The sequence below is a fragment of the Malaclemys terrapin genome, chromosome 3 (genome assembly GCF_027887155.1).
Source record: "Malaclemys terrapin pileata isolate rMalTer1 chromosome 3, rMalTer1.hap1, whole genome shotgun sequence".
Taxonomy (NCBI): Eukaryota; Metazoa; Chordata; order Testudines; family Emydidae; genus Malaclemys; species Malaclemys terrapin.
This window is the reverse complement of record NC_071507.1, coordinates 88,945,209-88,961,114: the sequence shown is the minus strand read 5'-3', so window position 1 is coordinate 88,961,114 and position 15,906 is coordinate 88,945,209. Positions and strand designations below refer to the sequence as shown.

Below are 15,906 nucleotides of genomic sequence, written 5' to 3'. Positions count from 1 at the left end.
CCATGACACCACTCTTCTGTGTGTATAAGGAAGAAGTATAAATTGGACCATCTCTGCCATTTTTAATCAGTACCTTACTTCAGGACTGCTTGAAGAGTATGGGTGGCAGAAACTGATCTTAAGTAAAGAAATATAAGGGTCTCTCTGGTTTATCATTGGGGTTGACCACAGCCAGAGAATTTGTTTTTAAACATGACTGTTTTTGTCTACAGTAGATGCTAAGGAGAACTGACCAAAACATGCAGGGAACATTTTCATCCACATTTTGAATCTTTGGAAAATTTCGACAAACTCTACTAGTTTTAAGTGTTTTAATTAGCACTTTAGTTAACACATTTTAAAACCACCATTCATTTCAGAGTGTAGACAGACCTTAAGACAGTTAGATGGAACCTGGGTGTTAAAATACAGCTGTGGGCTAGATCAGTCCAGCTTAATATATATTTATGTGGCCCTTGGCCCTCCTGACATATTCAGATTTTTAAAAATGAAAGCTGAAATTTTGTGCAAAGTAAGATTCTAGCCCTTGTGGTTGTGAAAAAAACCTTATAAATGTCACATGAGGGTAAACCAATGCTGTGTTTTCTTCTTGAGTCTGCAGAGAGCCTGAAACAATAAAGGAGACAGGTTTGAACTCCTCTATCCACGTCACTAGAGAGTGTCAAGTAAATGACACTTTAATTTCATCATTGCAATGTCAATCACTGCAGAGGATGAAATGGGGTATTGAAGAAAGGTCCAGAGAGAGGTGGGAATTGAGAATTTGCAACTGCAGGGAAGGAAATGCAGAGTGAAGAACAGAGAGGAAAGACAGGGCAGAAGGACAGAAACAGAAAGGAAGATGGGGAAGAAGGAAGAGAAACAAAGGATAGAAATAAAAGTGGTCCAAATGGTGGGCATATTTTCCCACTGAGTGACAGTGAGTTCATTAAGTATGTAACAAATAATAATAACTAGAAGTTTAGTTATTATGTAAAGGCCAAGTTCTACCCTTGAACTATGGCACACTTCTCAGTGATGTCAGTGGGCCTTCTGCTGAGGATGGAGGGTACACAGTTCTAAATTAAGGCCTCAGGCCACAGACCACAATGATAAGTGGAGTTTGGCTCTCTCTGCTGAATGAGTTTGGCACTCTGGTCTAGATGGAATCTAAGCTGGTGTAACATTCACATTGCAGGTGCAAGAAGTGTAAATTATACCAGCTCACACTTCTGGTCTACACATTTGGTTTTTAGTCACTGGTGTAGCTGCAAAAGTATAAACCCCTACTGTAGTCATGATTTATGCCACTGCAGTAACTGGTCTAGCTTACCCTAGTTTCAAATTGGGATAAGCTAAACAGATACAAATCAGCTTGCACCAGTGTAAATCATGTCTAAACTAGGGTTTTGCACTGATGCAGCTCTACCAGTGGCTGGTAAAACTCCCGTGTAGAGCAGGTCTCAGTGAATCTGGCCCATTGCACAGTGAATAAATAAAAGAGAAAAAACTAAAAGGCAAGAGGGAAATGAGTTGGATGAATTTTTTCAGAAGATGGGGAACTGAGCTGAGGGTGTGCAAATATCACAAAACACAGTGTAAAATTACAGCTTTAATGGAAAGATTTAGTGCTTCTTAAAATTCTACCTAATATATAACTCATGAAAATTGTGGATTACTAAAAACACAACCGCGCCAAAACCATGGAAAAATGAAGCACTGAGTCCAAACCCCCACACAGGGAGGATGCAAATGAGCACTTCAGCATACACACAGGGGCTCCCATGCACATTTTGCAGGTACAATTTAGGAGGCCCCTCATCATTTTGCAGGAGTTACATGCTACAGTAACACATTCTTTTTCACTGTATGTTTTAAAACGAGTATGAGAGTTTTGAAAGCCACAGTCAAGTTACATAATATCCATGTTAAAAATAATAATCTTATATCCTGTTTTATAAAATCTTTTCCAAACAGTTGGGAAAATCCATAAAAAAATACATCTCTCTTTATATTAAACAAAACAAAATACAAAAGCTAATTGGAGAAATACCCTTTTAAAGAAGAATCACGCAGTGTATAAGAGGCATGAGCAAATCAGTTGAAAATTGGGGATTAATATCTTATATGGTTTACAGCCTTCTTGTTAGAAAGGAATCTGAAGACATCAGCATTTAGAGAGGCATCTATGACACGTGTCTGCAAGGTCCCCTTGAACGTGGGGGCTCAACGAGTCAAATGGTGTTTAACATTATTATGCATGAACCCATTTATCCCAGGGTAATGGGATAAATATTTAATGTTGGAATCTATCAATTTTCAACCAAGTTTGTGATTCTTGCAGTAAATATGTTGAGTGCTCTGAGTCATTCTGCTTGCCTTGAACGGAAGTGCTGGTAATCACAGCTGCAAAGCTCTCTGAGGACCTCATTTTTCTTCAGAGCACAGAGTGGACCTGAAGGTGAGGAGGGAGATTGTCTTACCCTGTCTTAAAAGGTAACATTCAATTGTGCTGAATGTTTGATTGTTAGTAGATTCCTATTATAGACACAAACACCAGCAATACTATAGTTGAGGGTCTGTCAGCATTTCCATTATAAATCCTCAGCTGAAAAGAGAAAATGATCTCCAGTCTCAAACTTGACATAAAAGAAGTCAGCAAGATTTCTCCCCCTTTAATAAAGAAATTTTCATGACAAAAATCAATCCTGTCTTTATAAGTTACATGCAGGAAAATGGATTTACAGGGTTCATTGGAAAAAAATATTATATTTTGTCCAACGAATTTGACATTTTATACTGGTTCAGCACAGAAATCATGCCAAATCATTATACAATTATAGCACTGTCAAGAGTGATTTTCATACCATAAAAAGCCAAATAAATGGATCAATTGGAAAACAGAGAAGATCCTACTAAATGCTTTGCACATTCTGCTATCCAGTTACAAACCTGTCTCCTATCTCTAGAGCTCAGATATATTTACAAAAGTGTCATTTTCCAATATTTGTAGATCAATTAAAGGCCCAGACATCAACTGAAAATGAAGAAGCAGAATCTGTACAGGTCTACTGTCATAACAAAAATCAGTTATATTCTAATATACATTGTATTCTATGGTTAAAGAACAAAATATCTCACTTTATAATACGGGTACATTTATAAATAACTTATAAAGGGTTAATACACAACAAAGAAGTGCTTAAATCATTTGCTATAGAATTCAAGAGGGCAATGGGTTGCTGTCAGAGGGCAGCCCTAACTGCAGTGCCCTCTTGCAATAGGCCCTGGCATGACCGGTGCACCCATTTCTCCCCTGAGGTAATCCAAAGACTATACTTTAGGCTGTCTTGCTTCAATAGTACCCCTCCATGGGGCTGGGTTTATTACAAGAACACAGTGCAAATAGTTCAAAATTCAAGTCCCAAAACATAATTTGCACTGGGGTGATAAACAAGTAATCTTTAAAATCACATATCCTGAGGGCCATTGATGTAACACAGATCACATTCCAGTGCCTTCCACCACACCTGGATTCTTCGTTGGTCCTCTTCTGTCCCTCTTTCAGGACAGCCTCCACAGCCCTTCCAGCTGGAGTGCAACCCCACTCTTCCTAGCAGGAACCCCCACAGCATCTCTGATGGGTGATCTTCCTCACAAGAGGAGCATCCCTCACTCCTCCTGACCCTCTCTTTGTTCTTCTGGGTCCAGCTCTCCAATACAGAGACGTCAGCTGCTAAACCTCACCAGTGCTCTCCCTTCCTTCAGCCCTCTCTAGCCCTCGACTTTGGCATTCTGGCTCAGAGCCAGCAGGCACCTCCCTGTGCTGCTGTTCCTGCCATCATTCCATCTATCTGCCTTGGGGACAACAGCCAGCAAACTCCTCTTGCTGCTCTCCTTTCCGTCAGCCTGCCCCCCAAAAAACACCTTCTGTATCTGGCAGCTCTCACCTGCCTCTTTTCCTCACTCAGGCAGCTCTGATTCACTGGGTCTCTTAAAGTCCTGAGGTGCTGCCCTACCTCTTAATTGGCCAAATGGAAGCGCCTGTTCTGGCACAGGGGAGCTGGATCCACTTCATTTTCTGGGGCCAGCCACCCGGTGACAGTTGCATACAATGCTGGGTTAGAACTCTCTCTAACATCTACTTAGCATTATGTGTAACACATAGAACTCATGTCTGTAACATGTTTACAACAGGTGAAACTTTTGTAAGTGCTTAAGTGACTTAGGAACCTAACTTATTTTCAGAAACAGGCAAAATACACTTGACAATAGGTCTTAGGCTCCTAAATCACAGAGGCACCTGTGAAAACATTACCCATCTATTTATCATTTATGAACACCTTATAAATTATTTATGGATGTATCATTAATATCAATTGAAACTGAACAAACTATACTTAGGATAACTGTATATTCCACCATTTCACACAAACTTCTGAATGATCTAATGGATGGGGCACTGGACTGGACAGCTATTCAAGAGATCTGGATTCAATTTTTGACTCAGCCACACACTTTATGGGTAACTTTAGGTAAAACACTTGATATACTCTGCACCTCCATTTCCCATCTGTAAAGTGGGGGTGATACTTCCCTATCTCACAGGGATGTCGCAAGGATAAAAATCCATTAATAACTGAGAGGTCATCAGGTACTATGGTGATGAGGGCCATATAAAGAGAAAGAAATTAAAGTTTCCCCAAACAACCATTTAATAACACTGGTCTACAATTTTTGAGAAGTCGTCTGCTTCAGAGATAAAATGTGCTATTTATTATGTATTTTGATGTGCTGAATTCAAATATGACAATTAAAACAACTGATTGGCTACTGTTTCTTTAGATATTTAAGTTTTTACATTTTATGTCTATGTATATTGTGTAGATAGTAGAGTTTTAATCATAAATTGTAAACCTAGGTCTTTTCATGTGTTTATAGTTGCTTTATATGATAATATTTCACCTGTCCTGTTTATGTAACATTTTAAAAATCAGCAAAAGGGTTATATAAATAAAATTTATTATGAAACAAAAGGCAAAAAACTATTCTGTACATAGTTTAGTCCTATTCAGTGTCTACTCGGCGCTTCTTGGCTTGTCTCTTGTATTCATTAAATGGAGCATCTCTTGTCACTGTCCAGCAATAGTCTGCAAGCACTGATGGGCTCCATTTGCCCTGATAGCGTTTTTCCAGTGTTGCAATGTCCTGGTGAAATCGCTCGCCGTGCTCGTCGCTCACTGCTCCGCAGTTCGGTGGAAAAAAAATCTAGATGAGAGTGCAAAAAATGTATCTGTAGTGACATGTTGCAACCAAGGCTTTTGTATGCCTTGAGGAGGTTTTCCACCAACAACCTGTAGTTGTCTGCCTTGTTGTTTCCGAGAAACTTTATTGCCACTAACTGGAAGGCTTTCCAGGCCGTCTTTTCCTTGCCATGCAGTGCATGGTCAAATGCATCATCTCGAAGAAGTTCACGAATCTGAGGACCAACAAAGACACCTTCCTTTATCTTAGCTTCACTTAACCTTGGAAATTTTCCATGGAGGTACTTGACAGCTGCTTGTGTTTTGTCAATGGCCTTGACAAAGTTCTTCATCAGACCCAGCTTGATATGTAAGGGTGGTAACAAAATCTTCCTTGATTCAACAAGTGCTGGATGCTGAACACTTTTCCTCCCAGGCTCCAATGACTGTCGGAGTGGCCAATCTTTCTTGATGTAGTGGGTATCTCTTGCACGACTATCCCATTCGCAGAGAAAACAGCAGTACTTTGTGTATCCAGTCTGCAGACCAAGCAAGAGAGCAACAACCTTCAAATCACCACAAAGCTGCCACTGATGTTGGTCATAGTTTATGCACCTCAAAAGTTGCTTCATGTTGTCATAGGTTTCCTTCATATGGACTGCATGACCAACTGGAATTGATGGCAAAACATTGCCATTATGCAGTAAAACAGCTTTAAGACTCGTCTTCGATGAATCAATGAACAGTCTCCACTTGTCTGGATCGTGAATGATGTTGATGGCTGCCATCACACCATCGATGTTGTTGCAGGGGAGGGAAGGACCTGTCTGGTTTTAAGATTAAGCTAGATAAGTTTATGGAGGGAATGGTTTAATGGGATAACGTGATTTTAATCAAAGGAACAGCGTGCCATGGCAGGTAAATAGTATAATGGCTAATGAGGGTCAGGCTGGAGAATCTTGCCTATGTGCTCGGGGTTTTACTGATCACCATATTTGTGGTCGGGAAGGAATTTTCCTCCAGGGTAGATTGGCAGAGGCCCTGGAGGTTTTTCGCCTTCCTCCGCAGCATGGGGCAGGGATCGCTAGCTGGAGGATTCTCTGCTAATTGAAGTCTCTAAACCACAGGATTTGGGGACTTCAACAGCAGAGTCAAGGGAAAGGGTAGGGACGGCTTTGTGGCCTGCATCATGCGGGAGGTCAGACCAGATGATCATAATGGTCCCTTCTGACCTTAAAGTCTATGAGTCTATGAGGCTACAAGGTCACCTTCCATGAAGAAGAATGGGACAAGATCCTTTTGACTGTCACAGAACATGGAAACCCTAACATCACCTGCCAGGAGATTCCACTGCTGTCGTCTGGAGCCCAACAGCTCTGCCTTACTCTTGGGTAGTTCCAAATCCCTGACAAGGTCATTCAGTTCACCTTGTGTTATGAGGTATGGTTCAGAGGAGGAGGATGGGAGAAAATCTGGGTCCTGTGACACTGATGGTTCAGGACCAGAAGTTTCATCCTCTTCCTCGTCTGACTCAAGTGAGAATAATTCTGGTGCATCAGGAACCGGCAGTCCTTCTCCGTGGGGTACTGGGCATATAGCTGATGGAATGTTTGGATAATGCACAGTCCACTTTTTCTTCTTTGACACACCTTTCCCAACTGGAAGCACCATGCAGAAGTAACAATTGCTGGTATGATCTGTTGACTCTCTCCAAATCATTGGCACTGCAAAAGGCATAGATTTCCTTTTCCTGTTCAACCACCGGCGAAGATTTGTTGCACAAGTGTTGCAGCATATGTGTGGGGCCCACCTCTTGTCCTGATCTCCAATTTTGCAGCCAAAATAAAGGTGATAGGCTTTCTTAACCATAGTGGTTATACTGTGCTTTTGTGATGCAAAAGTCACTTCACCACAAACATAGCAGAAGTTATCTGCACTGTTCACACAAGTACGAGGCATCTCTGCTCACTTTGGCTAAACAGAAATGTGTCCCTTTGCAAAATCAAACACTGACAAATAAGAGAGCACGACACCGTATGATTTCTAGAGCTGATATAGGACAATTTGTTCAGCAGAGTGATGTAAGCTTTGTTATGATTGCATCATCCATGAGTTCTAGGAATAACATGATGCAATTCAGATCATGTAAGACGCAATACCAGCTTCAGATTGCATCATTCATTGTTTTGCCTAAAAAGCAAGAACTGTCCAAACCCAGTCATAGATTTATTCATAGATCCAGTCAAAGATGTATTTTAGTCATTTTCTGGTTTAAATTGAGATCCCTTCCCTTTATAACTCACTTATCCTCCGCCATTCCCAAGTCAAGGGTCGTATATACTGACCCAATAGCATATCTTGAAAACTAGAGCCAATCAACAATTTTAAGCATCATTTTCGTTCTCAGTGACCCAGAATTAGTAAAGTTTGACTACATTTATTTCAGAAGCATTTTGGCTGTAGAGCAGTGTAATAACACCAGGCATGGAAGGAATCAACTACAAGCCTTCTACCATTGTTAGAAACTAGCTTTAAAAGTAATCTAATGTAAATTTGAGGAATTCAGATATTGCTGTGATGAAGGCCACAGAAATATCTATAAGTAAGTAATTGGAGACTGCTGATTTTCATACATGAATAAATAAACCTGGAAAAAACTTGTATTGTGTACATTTCCCATTTAACAGTATTTTAAAAAATGTTTAAAATACACTTAAAATTGTGATTAATTTTAAGTGACAAGCACTCCAGCAACTAAGTCTTTTGCATGAAAAATATATTAATGCCAGAGGAGAACAATCTGCTGAGGAGTTCTGGAAGGAGATCAGATCATTCTGGGGACTGGAAAGGGGACATGGTAGCCTATCACTTTTATGACACAGATTTGAATGCAGCAAGGTTGCTAGTAATCAAAAATGACAAAAGCTGAGGGTATTTGAAGTTTTTGGGCATTTAGTATATTTGGACATTTAAAGGGCCAATTTACCAAAGCTGAAAGCAATGGTTAGCATAACTGAATGGGAACCCACATTTAAAGTGTGGGTGTTTACAAAAACTGTGTATTGTTCAAGGACATCCAACTTGATGTCCAAAAAGCCACGTTTCCACAGACATAAAAAAAGGTATGCTGGCCAAAAAGCCATACTGGTTAAAGGGAGATTTGGAAGCGCTGCTAAAACATAAAACATCAATATATAAAAGAATGAAAAACACGGGAAAAGGGCAATGAATATAAGCTACAAGTTAAAAAATGTAGGTGTCAAGGAAAGCTACAGGAATCAATGAAATATCAATGGCCAGTAAGATTAAACACAATAAGATTGTATTTTAAAAACATATTAGGAAACAAAAACAACAAAAATCCCTAGGTCAGGTATAAGTCCATTGCTAGATGTGGATGGTAAAATTGTAAATAATGCTGTAGAAAAGGCAGAAATGTTCAATAGATATTTCTTTTCTGTATTTGAAATGAAGCAGGAGAAAGTATCCATCCCATATGATGTTGTGGATGGAATAGAAAGTTTACCATCTGTGATAAAGGAGGATGTGAGTCAGCAGCTGCGCAAATTAAACATTTTCATTTCCACAGGACTGGATCATTTCCATGTAAGAGTCTTAAAAGAACTACCCGAGGAACTCCCTGCATCACTGTTATTTTTAATATTTTAAATAAATCTTGGAAACCTGGGACAAGTCCAAAGGATTAGAGGCTTACCAATGTAGTTCCAATATTTAAAAAGGGTTAAAAGGAAAACCCAGGTTAGCCTGATGTTGATTGTGGATAAAATAATGGAAAGGTTAATTTGGGACTCTATCCATAAAGAATTAAAGGCTAAAAATAGATTTTTTGCCAGTCAGCATAATTTCATGGAAGGTTATGTCTTATCAAACAAACCTGTTGCCTTCTTTAAAAAAATACCCAATCCTCCCCCCCCCCCCAAAAAACCCCAAAGATAATAGATCTGATTTTAAAAAGACAACTATGGTGATACCTTGATTTCTCTAAGGCATTTGACTTAGAGCTTGTCTTCACTATGGGCTAAGTTGCACTGCTGCGATTGATGCAGTGGCATTGATTTAGCAGGTCTGGTGAAGACGCGATAAATCAATGGGAGAGTGCTCTCCCGTCGACTTCAGTACTCTACCTCAATGAGAGATGGAAATTATGTCGATGGGAGAGCATCTCCCAATGACACAGAGCGGTGTAGAAACCATGTTAAGTCGATATAAACTACTTCAACTTAAGTTGTGCAACTTATATTGTCTTAACCCTCTAGTCTAAACAAGGCCTTAGTTCCACATGACATTTTGAGTGAAAAGCTTGCATTATGTGGAATTAAGAGGACACAGATTACATGGTTTAAAAACTGGCTCGCTGACAAATCTCAAAATGTAGTGTTAATAGGGAGACATCAATGAGTGGGACAATTTCTTGCAGGGTTCCAGAGGGACTGGTTCTTGGTCCAATAATATTCAATATTTTTATCAATTATCTAGATGATTATATAATATTCTTTGTTGATAAAGTCTGCAGAGGACAAATAGATTGGTGCAGTTCTAAATAATGAGGAGGACAGGTCTGATCGGAATCACATGGTGAAATGCTCACAATCCAACAAAATCCATCTTAATACAGCAAAATGCAAGATAATACATCTGAGACAAAGAATGAAGGTCTGTAACTACAGGATGGGGTGCATCCGAAGAAGTGAGGTTTTTACTCACGAAAGCTTATGCCCAAATAAATCTGTTAGTCTTTAAGGTGCCACCAGACTCTTTGTTGTTTTTACAGGATGGGGGAGACTGTCATGGAAAGCAATGATTCAGAGAAGGACTTGGGGATACCAAACTGGGAGGGATTGCAACTGCTTTGGAGGACAGGGTCATAATTCAAAATGATCTGGACAAATTGGAGAAATGGTCTGAGGTAAACAGGATGAAGTTTAACAAAGACAAATGCAAAGTGCTCCACTTATGAAGGAACAATCAGTTTCACACATACAGAATGGGAAGAGACTGTCTAGGAAGGAGTACGGCAGAAAGGGATCTAGGGGTTACAGTTGACCACAAGCTAAATATGAGTCAACAGTGTGATGCTGTTGCAAAAAAAGCAAACGTGATTCTGGGATGTATTAACTGGTGTGTTGTGAGCAAGACACGAGAAGTCATTCTTCCGCTCTACTCTGCGCTGGTTAGGCCTCAACTGGAGTATTGTGTCCAGTTCTGGGCACCTCATTTCAAGAAAGATGTGGAGAAATTGGAGAGGGTCCAGAGAAGAGCAACAAGAATGATTAAAGGTCTTGAGAACATGACCTACGAAGGCAGGCTGAAAGAATTGGGTTTGTTTAGTTTGGAAAAGAGAAGACTGAGAGGGGACATGATAGCAGTTTTCAGGTATCTAAAAGGGTGTCATAAGGAGGAGGGAGAAAACGTGTTCACCTTAGCCTCTAAGGATAGAACAAGAAGCAATGGGCTTAAACTGCAGCAAGGGAGGACTAGGTTGGACATTAGGAAAAAGTTCCTAACTGTCAGGGTGGTTAAACACTGGAATAAACTGCCTAGGGAGGTTGTGGAATCTCCATCTCTGGAGATATTTAAGAGTAGGTTAGATAAAGGTCTATCAGGGATGGTCTAGACAGTATTTGGTCCTGCCATGCGGGCAGGGGACTGGACTCGATGACCTCTCGAGGTCCCTTCCAGTCCTAGAATCTATGAATATATGAATCATTGAAGATAACCATCTGAAATTGAGCTCTCTGCAAAGCTGTGACAAAAAGGGCTAAAGCAATCTCTGGAGGTATAAAAAGGGGAATATCAAACAGAAGTAGGGAAGTGATTTTGCCTCTATACACAGCATTGGTAAGAACACTGCTAGAATACTATGTCCTGTACTAGTGTCCATGTTTCATGAAGGATGTGGAAATATGGGAGAGAGCTCCAAGGAGGGCCACAAAAATGATTCAGGGGCTGGAAAACAAGCCTCAGGATGTGAAGCTTAAGGAGCTCGACCTATTCAGGTTACCAAAGAGAAGATTGAGAGGTGATTTGATCACCATCTATAGGTACTTACACATGGAAACAATATTCACTGGAATGAGGTAGCTTCTAATCTTGCTGACAAACAAGTTTGATTAACCAGAAGATTCACTAGCTGGAAGCTGAAGTTAGACAAATACAGCCTTGAAATAAATTGCAATTTCCTAGCAGTGAGTTTAATTACACATTGTAACAGTGAAACTCACCATTGCTTGGAGTCTTTAAGACACGAATAGATAGCTTTCTAAATGATATGCTTTAATTCAGGCATCGGTGACACCTCAGTCTCTCCTATTCTCTGCCTATGGCACTCAGCAGTTTAGTCTCCTGAATCTGAAATACTTCTGTCTAACAGAAGTCTTTGGACTCAGTAATGGGGTATTTAAGTGAAATCTGATGGCCTGTGTAACCCAGGAAGTCATACTAAATAATCTGATGGTCCCTTCTGCCCTTAAACTCTATGAAAGGTCTATGTAAAATACATTGGTTGGTTATCCCGGGCCATATCCTAGTTGAAAGGTATTCAGAGCAAAACCAACCAACCAAACAAAACCAAACCTCTGATCAGAAATGGTATTAAATGTCATGCTTATTGCCAGTCTCAGGGGGGAAAAGGTCAATGATTTAATGAAACTAAGACTTTTATATACTTGAAGTAGTCCCTTCAGATCAGGGTAGAACTACATTGGAAAAGCAGACTACAAAAGCTTCTAGTGCCACAGCCAATGCTGAACTGTATCTTTCTTTAGGCCACACAGAGAACTTCCAAAGTCCAGCATGGCTATCTAGCACCTAAATGAAGTACAGATCATTCCTTCCCAGAGAGAAATCTATGAAAAAGACAAACTTAAGCTGCAGAGTTTCCATCACATCTTGATGTTGAGGTATGCACAGTTTGGAATTTATAGACTTAGCAGGGACCTCCTAATGGAGAGGGGCATATAGATGGAGGCTGGACAATGACAGTATCCTCCCCCACTTCAAATTCCTTCATGGGATCCACTTGGGGCTCAGAATAGTTCCTGATTTTTCTAGCCCCCAATATATTAGGCCTGGTTTTACTCTCACACTAGAGTAAATCCTGTGGCTTCAACAGAGTTACTCCTGATCTACATGAGTATAAAACTAGTGTAAGCGGGGATCAGGGTCTGCTCAGCTGCGTTAAGACTTGGAGATTAAGCAAGCCTCTAACCATTCTGAAATACGTTATGAAAACATTACTTACTTGCCATGGCTCTCTACAATATTGCTTATGCTATTTTAATTATGTATTTTAAAAATTATGTATATTTCTTTTTCTTTCTACGTATCTAAAAACATCTGTTTGATAGTACGACTTCCAATGAATTTAGACTAAAGTTTAATGATCGGTGCAAATCAAGAATTTCTAATATTTAAAAGGTAATTTAAGTACTTTTTCAAACTACAAGTAAGGGTGTTTCAGAGGGAAAAAAAACACTTGCTAGAGTAAGGTTGTTTTTACTATTCCCATAAATCAAATAACCACCTGTGTATTTTAAAATTAATTTTGGAGGCTACTAGTCTATAGGTGGACTTAGCATTTTAGGTAATTTTTGTCACATATTTATAATATATATAAAATGTACATAAGGCAATTATTTGATACCACAATCCAAAAAATATAACATACCTAGTGCTAATATAAATAATTTTAAAAAATCTATCAGGTATGTAAGTATTATTATAAACAGGAAGAGGGGGAGTAACTGACATTCACACAAATGGAGATGATGGATTAGAATTCACGTGTTCCTGGCTCTTCCTCATTTGTACCGACCACTCTGCCACTCTACATCCCCTGTGCTGTTGGCCACCCTCTGTTGGCTGGTGTCTGGGAAAGGGTGAAACTATGGTACCACCTCCTCTCTGTTCCCTTTGGGACATTATGCACGCACGCATGGGGAGCAGGAAGGGAACTGTGCTCTGAGTTCCTGGGCTGGAATTCTGTCTGGATCTTGAGGGCCATGAAATGACAGATAAGGCATCTTTGGCTCTGTCTGCAATTGTGCAAAAGCATAAAGACCAAGGTGAATCTGGCCCTTAAAAACTAGAGAATATTTCAGATAAGAAACTAATGATAAGCCCTGTGCAGGATGGATTTGTAGATGAAAAGTGCTGCAAAGGAGGAATTTGAAGGAGAGGGTGCAAGATGAAGAAAAAAGGGGAGATTATTTTAAGTTTATGGTATGCATGAAAGAAGGCATGAAGCTGAGAGTGAGGAAAGGAAATAAAATAAGCGGCAAGGAGAGAAGACTATGAAAAATATAGGTGGTGAGAAGGGGGGTGTGGGACATGAAAGCAGATATAAGAGAGGCACGTAGGGCCTTGACAGTGAGGTTCAGGAGGTTGGATTTTTTTCTCCAGTTTAGAGATGAAAAGCCAGTGAAAGGATTTAAGAAATATAAGGCTGCCCTCTCAATGACAGAAGAGCAAGATGACTTTAACAGTGAACTTTTACATTGTGTGGAAGGAGAAGAGAGTATTGGGGAAGGCAGAGAGGATAAGGTTAGCGTAATCCAGGAGAGGCCAAGGTGCAGAAAAGAATTCTAGCTGTAGGTGTAGTCTGAAGAGAAAATGTTTTGAAGATATTCAAAAAGGAGGTGGTGACTGGATTTGGGGGGAGTAGAGAAAAGTCACTGGTGATATGACATTGGGACACTGTAAAGCTCATGACATAGTTAATGGGAATAGAGATAAGAGGTGGTAGGGAGGGATCAGGAGTTCAGACATATCTCAGTTTCATAGAGAGTGAGTTTGGGACTGTGGTGGCATACACAATGGTTGAGTTCAGAGTCAAATGGAGATCTGAGGCTGAATAGATGAGTGGTGGACAGGTGTTGAGAGGTGGATTTAGAAGTCACTGGCAGAGAAATAGTAGCTGAAGCCAAGGGAATGGATGGAGTCAATAAAGGAAAAGAGAAGGGGAGAGAGGACAAGACCATGAGGTAGCCAACAGATAAGAAGAGTCTTATATTCATGAAAGAGATAAAGACTTGAGGATGAAACTCCATATTAACAAAACAGCCCACAATTTGCTCAGGTCTTTCCAATACTGTATTGGTATTGGAAAGGTATTGGAAAGACCTGGGCAAATTCTCCACAGCAAATAATTTATCTAATGAATATTGTTTCTTTCTCTGTGAATTTTCCAGGGGCAGCTGACAATTTTCTCAATTTGAAATTTCTAAATTGAAACTATTTGCTTAAAAATTTGTGAGAGTAATTCTTGGTCCATAGACAGTTACAACCACTTCGTTGCAATATTGTGTATTTGAAATTCAAACTCCAAACTGTTGATTATTTTAAACTGGTCACACATGATTGGATGAATGTAATGTGATAATGAGTTCAAAATTCACTTTATGTGAATATCTTTAACATACACTTAAAATTCACTGGTTCCACAAATATTCATACCATCAAACTCATTCAGTAGTATATGTGATGGAAACATAGTACAACAGGGGCACAAGCACATTTTCAACAAATTCCTTTTAAAATATGAATGAATATTACATTAAGTATGTAGAAGATTGTTATTGCAATAACCAGGGGGTGGGTGGTCAGGCCTAGTGGTCAGAGCTGGAGATAGCCTAGGTTCCAGGCCAGGCATCAGAGCCAGAGACAGCACAAGAGTAAGGCGTTGGAGCAGGGACCTGGAATAAGTCAGGAAAGCAAGAACTGGGAATAGATGAGGGTCTGGGATAAGGACAGGAACCATAAGCAGGCAGGAATTCAGGGCTCAGGAGTCAGGTAAACGGGAGGGGTCCACTGTAGCAGCCAGCCAGGGAGTTCTTTAATTGCTCTGACAACTTCCTGTGTTACTTCATGGTTTATACAGAGTTCCTCGGCCAATCAGGGTTGTTGGATGTTTCCCTCAATTGGGAGCTTCAGCGTAGGGGCCCTCTGCAAGCCAGCACTTCACTGGTTCCCTTCTGTGATTACTCCGGTGAGTTGCTGGGTGTTAGTTGTGGCCAAAGGACACGTGGGCCTGGGTGCAAAGCTCAAGATCCCTCACAGTTACAAAAAGGAGGGTGAAAAATTGTTCTCTTTAACCACTGAGAACAGGACAATAAGTAATGGGCATAAAGTGCAGCAAGGGAGACCTAGTTAGGAAAAACTTCCTAACTGTCAGGGTAGTTAAGCACTGGAATAAATTACCTAGGGAGGTTGTGAAATCTCCGTCATTTGAGGTTTTTAAGAACAGGTTAGCCAAACACCTGTCAGGGATGGTCTAGATAATACTTAGTCTTGCCTCAGTGCAGGGGACCGAACTAGATGACCTGACAAGGTGCCTTCCAGTCCTGCATTTCTATGATTATTTCCACACACACCCCAGCATTCTCTCAGCACTACTGTCACACCTCATATAACATAAACAGGGTTCTGTTAAAGCTACCACCCATAGCAAAAGATTGTTCAGATACACACCATCCTGGGGCACTTCTTCCTCAAAATTCCAACACTGGAGAGGCTCCTTTGCATAAAATCTCCTAATGCACAAAGGAATTTTGCTGAAGAATGGAGTGCCTCCCTGAAGGCTTACTCTCATTCAAGGGATACAACATCCAAAATGTTCCTAAAGAAAAGACTGTGATGAGTTGCAGCAACAGCTAATGAGAGATCT

At 40.3% G+C, this 15,906-nt stretch overlaps 1 protein-coding gene across 2 annotated transcripts in view; it reads right to left on the bottom strand.

Moving 5' to 3' along the window:
• PRKN (parkin RBR E3 ubiquitin protein ligase) overlaps nt 1-15,906 on the bottom strand; it is a 1,227,966-nt gene that overhangs the window by 182,727 nt on the left and 1,029,333 nt on the right. The gene's annotated exons all lie outside the window — the stretch shown is intronic.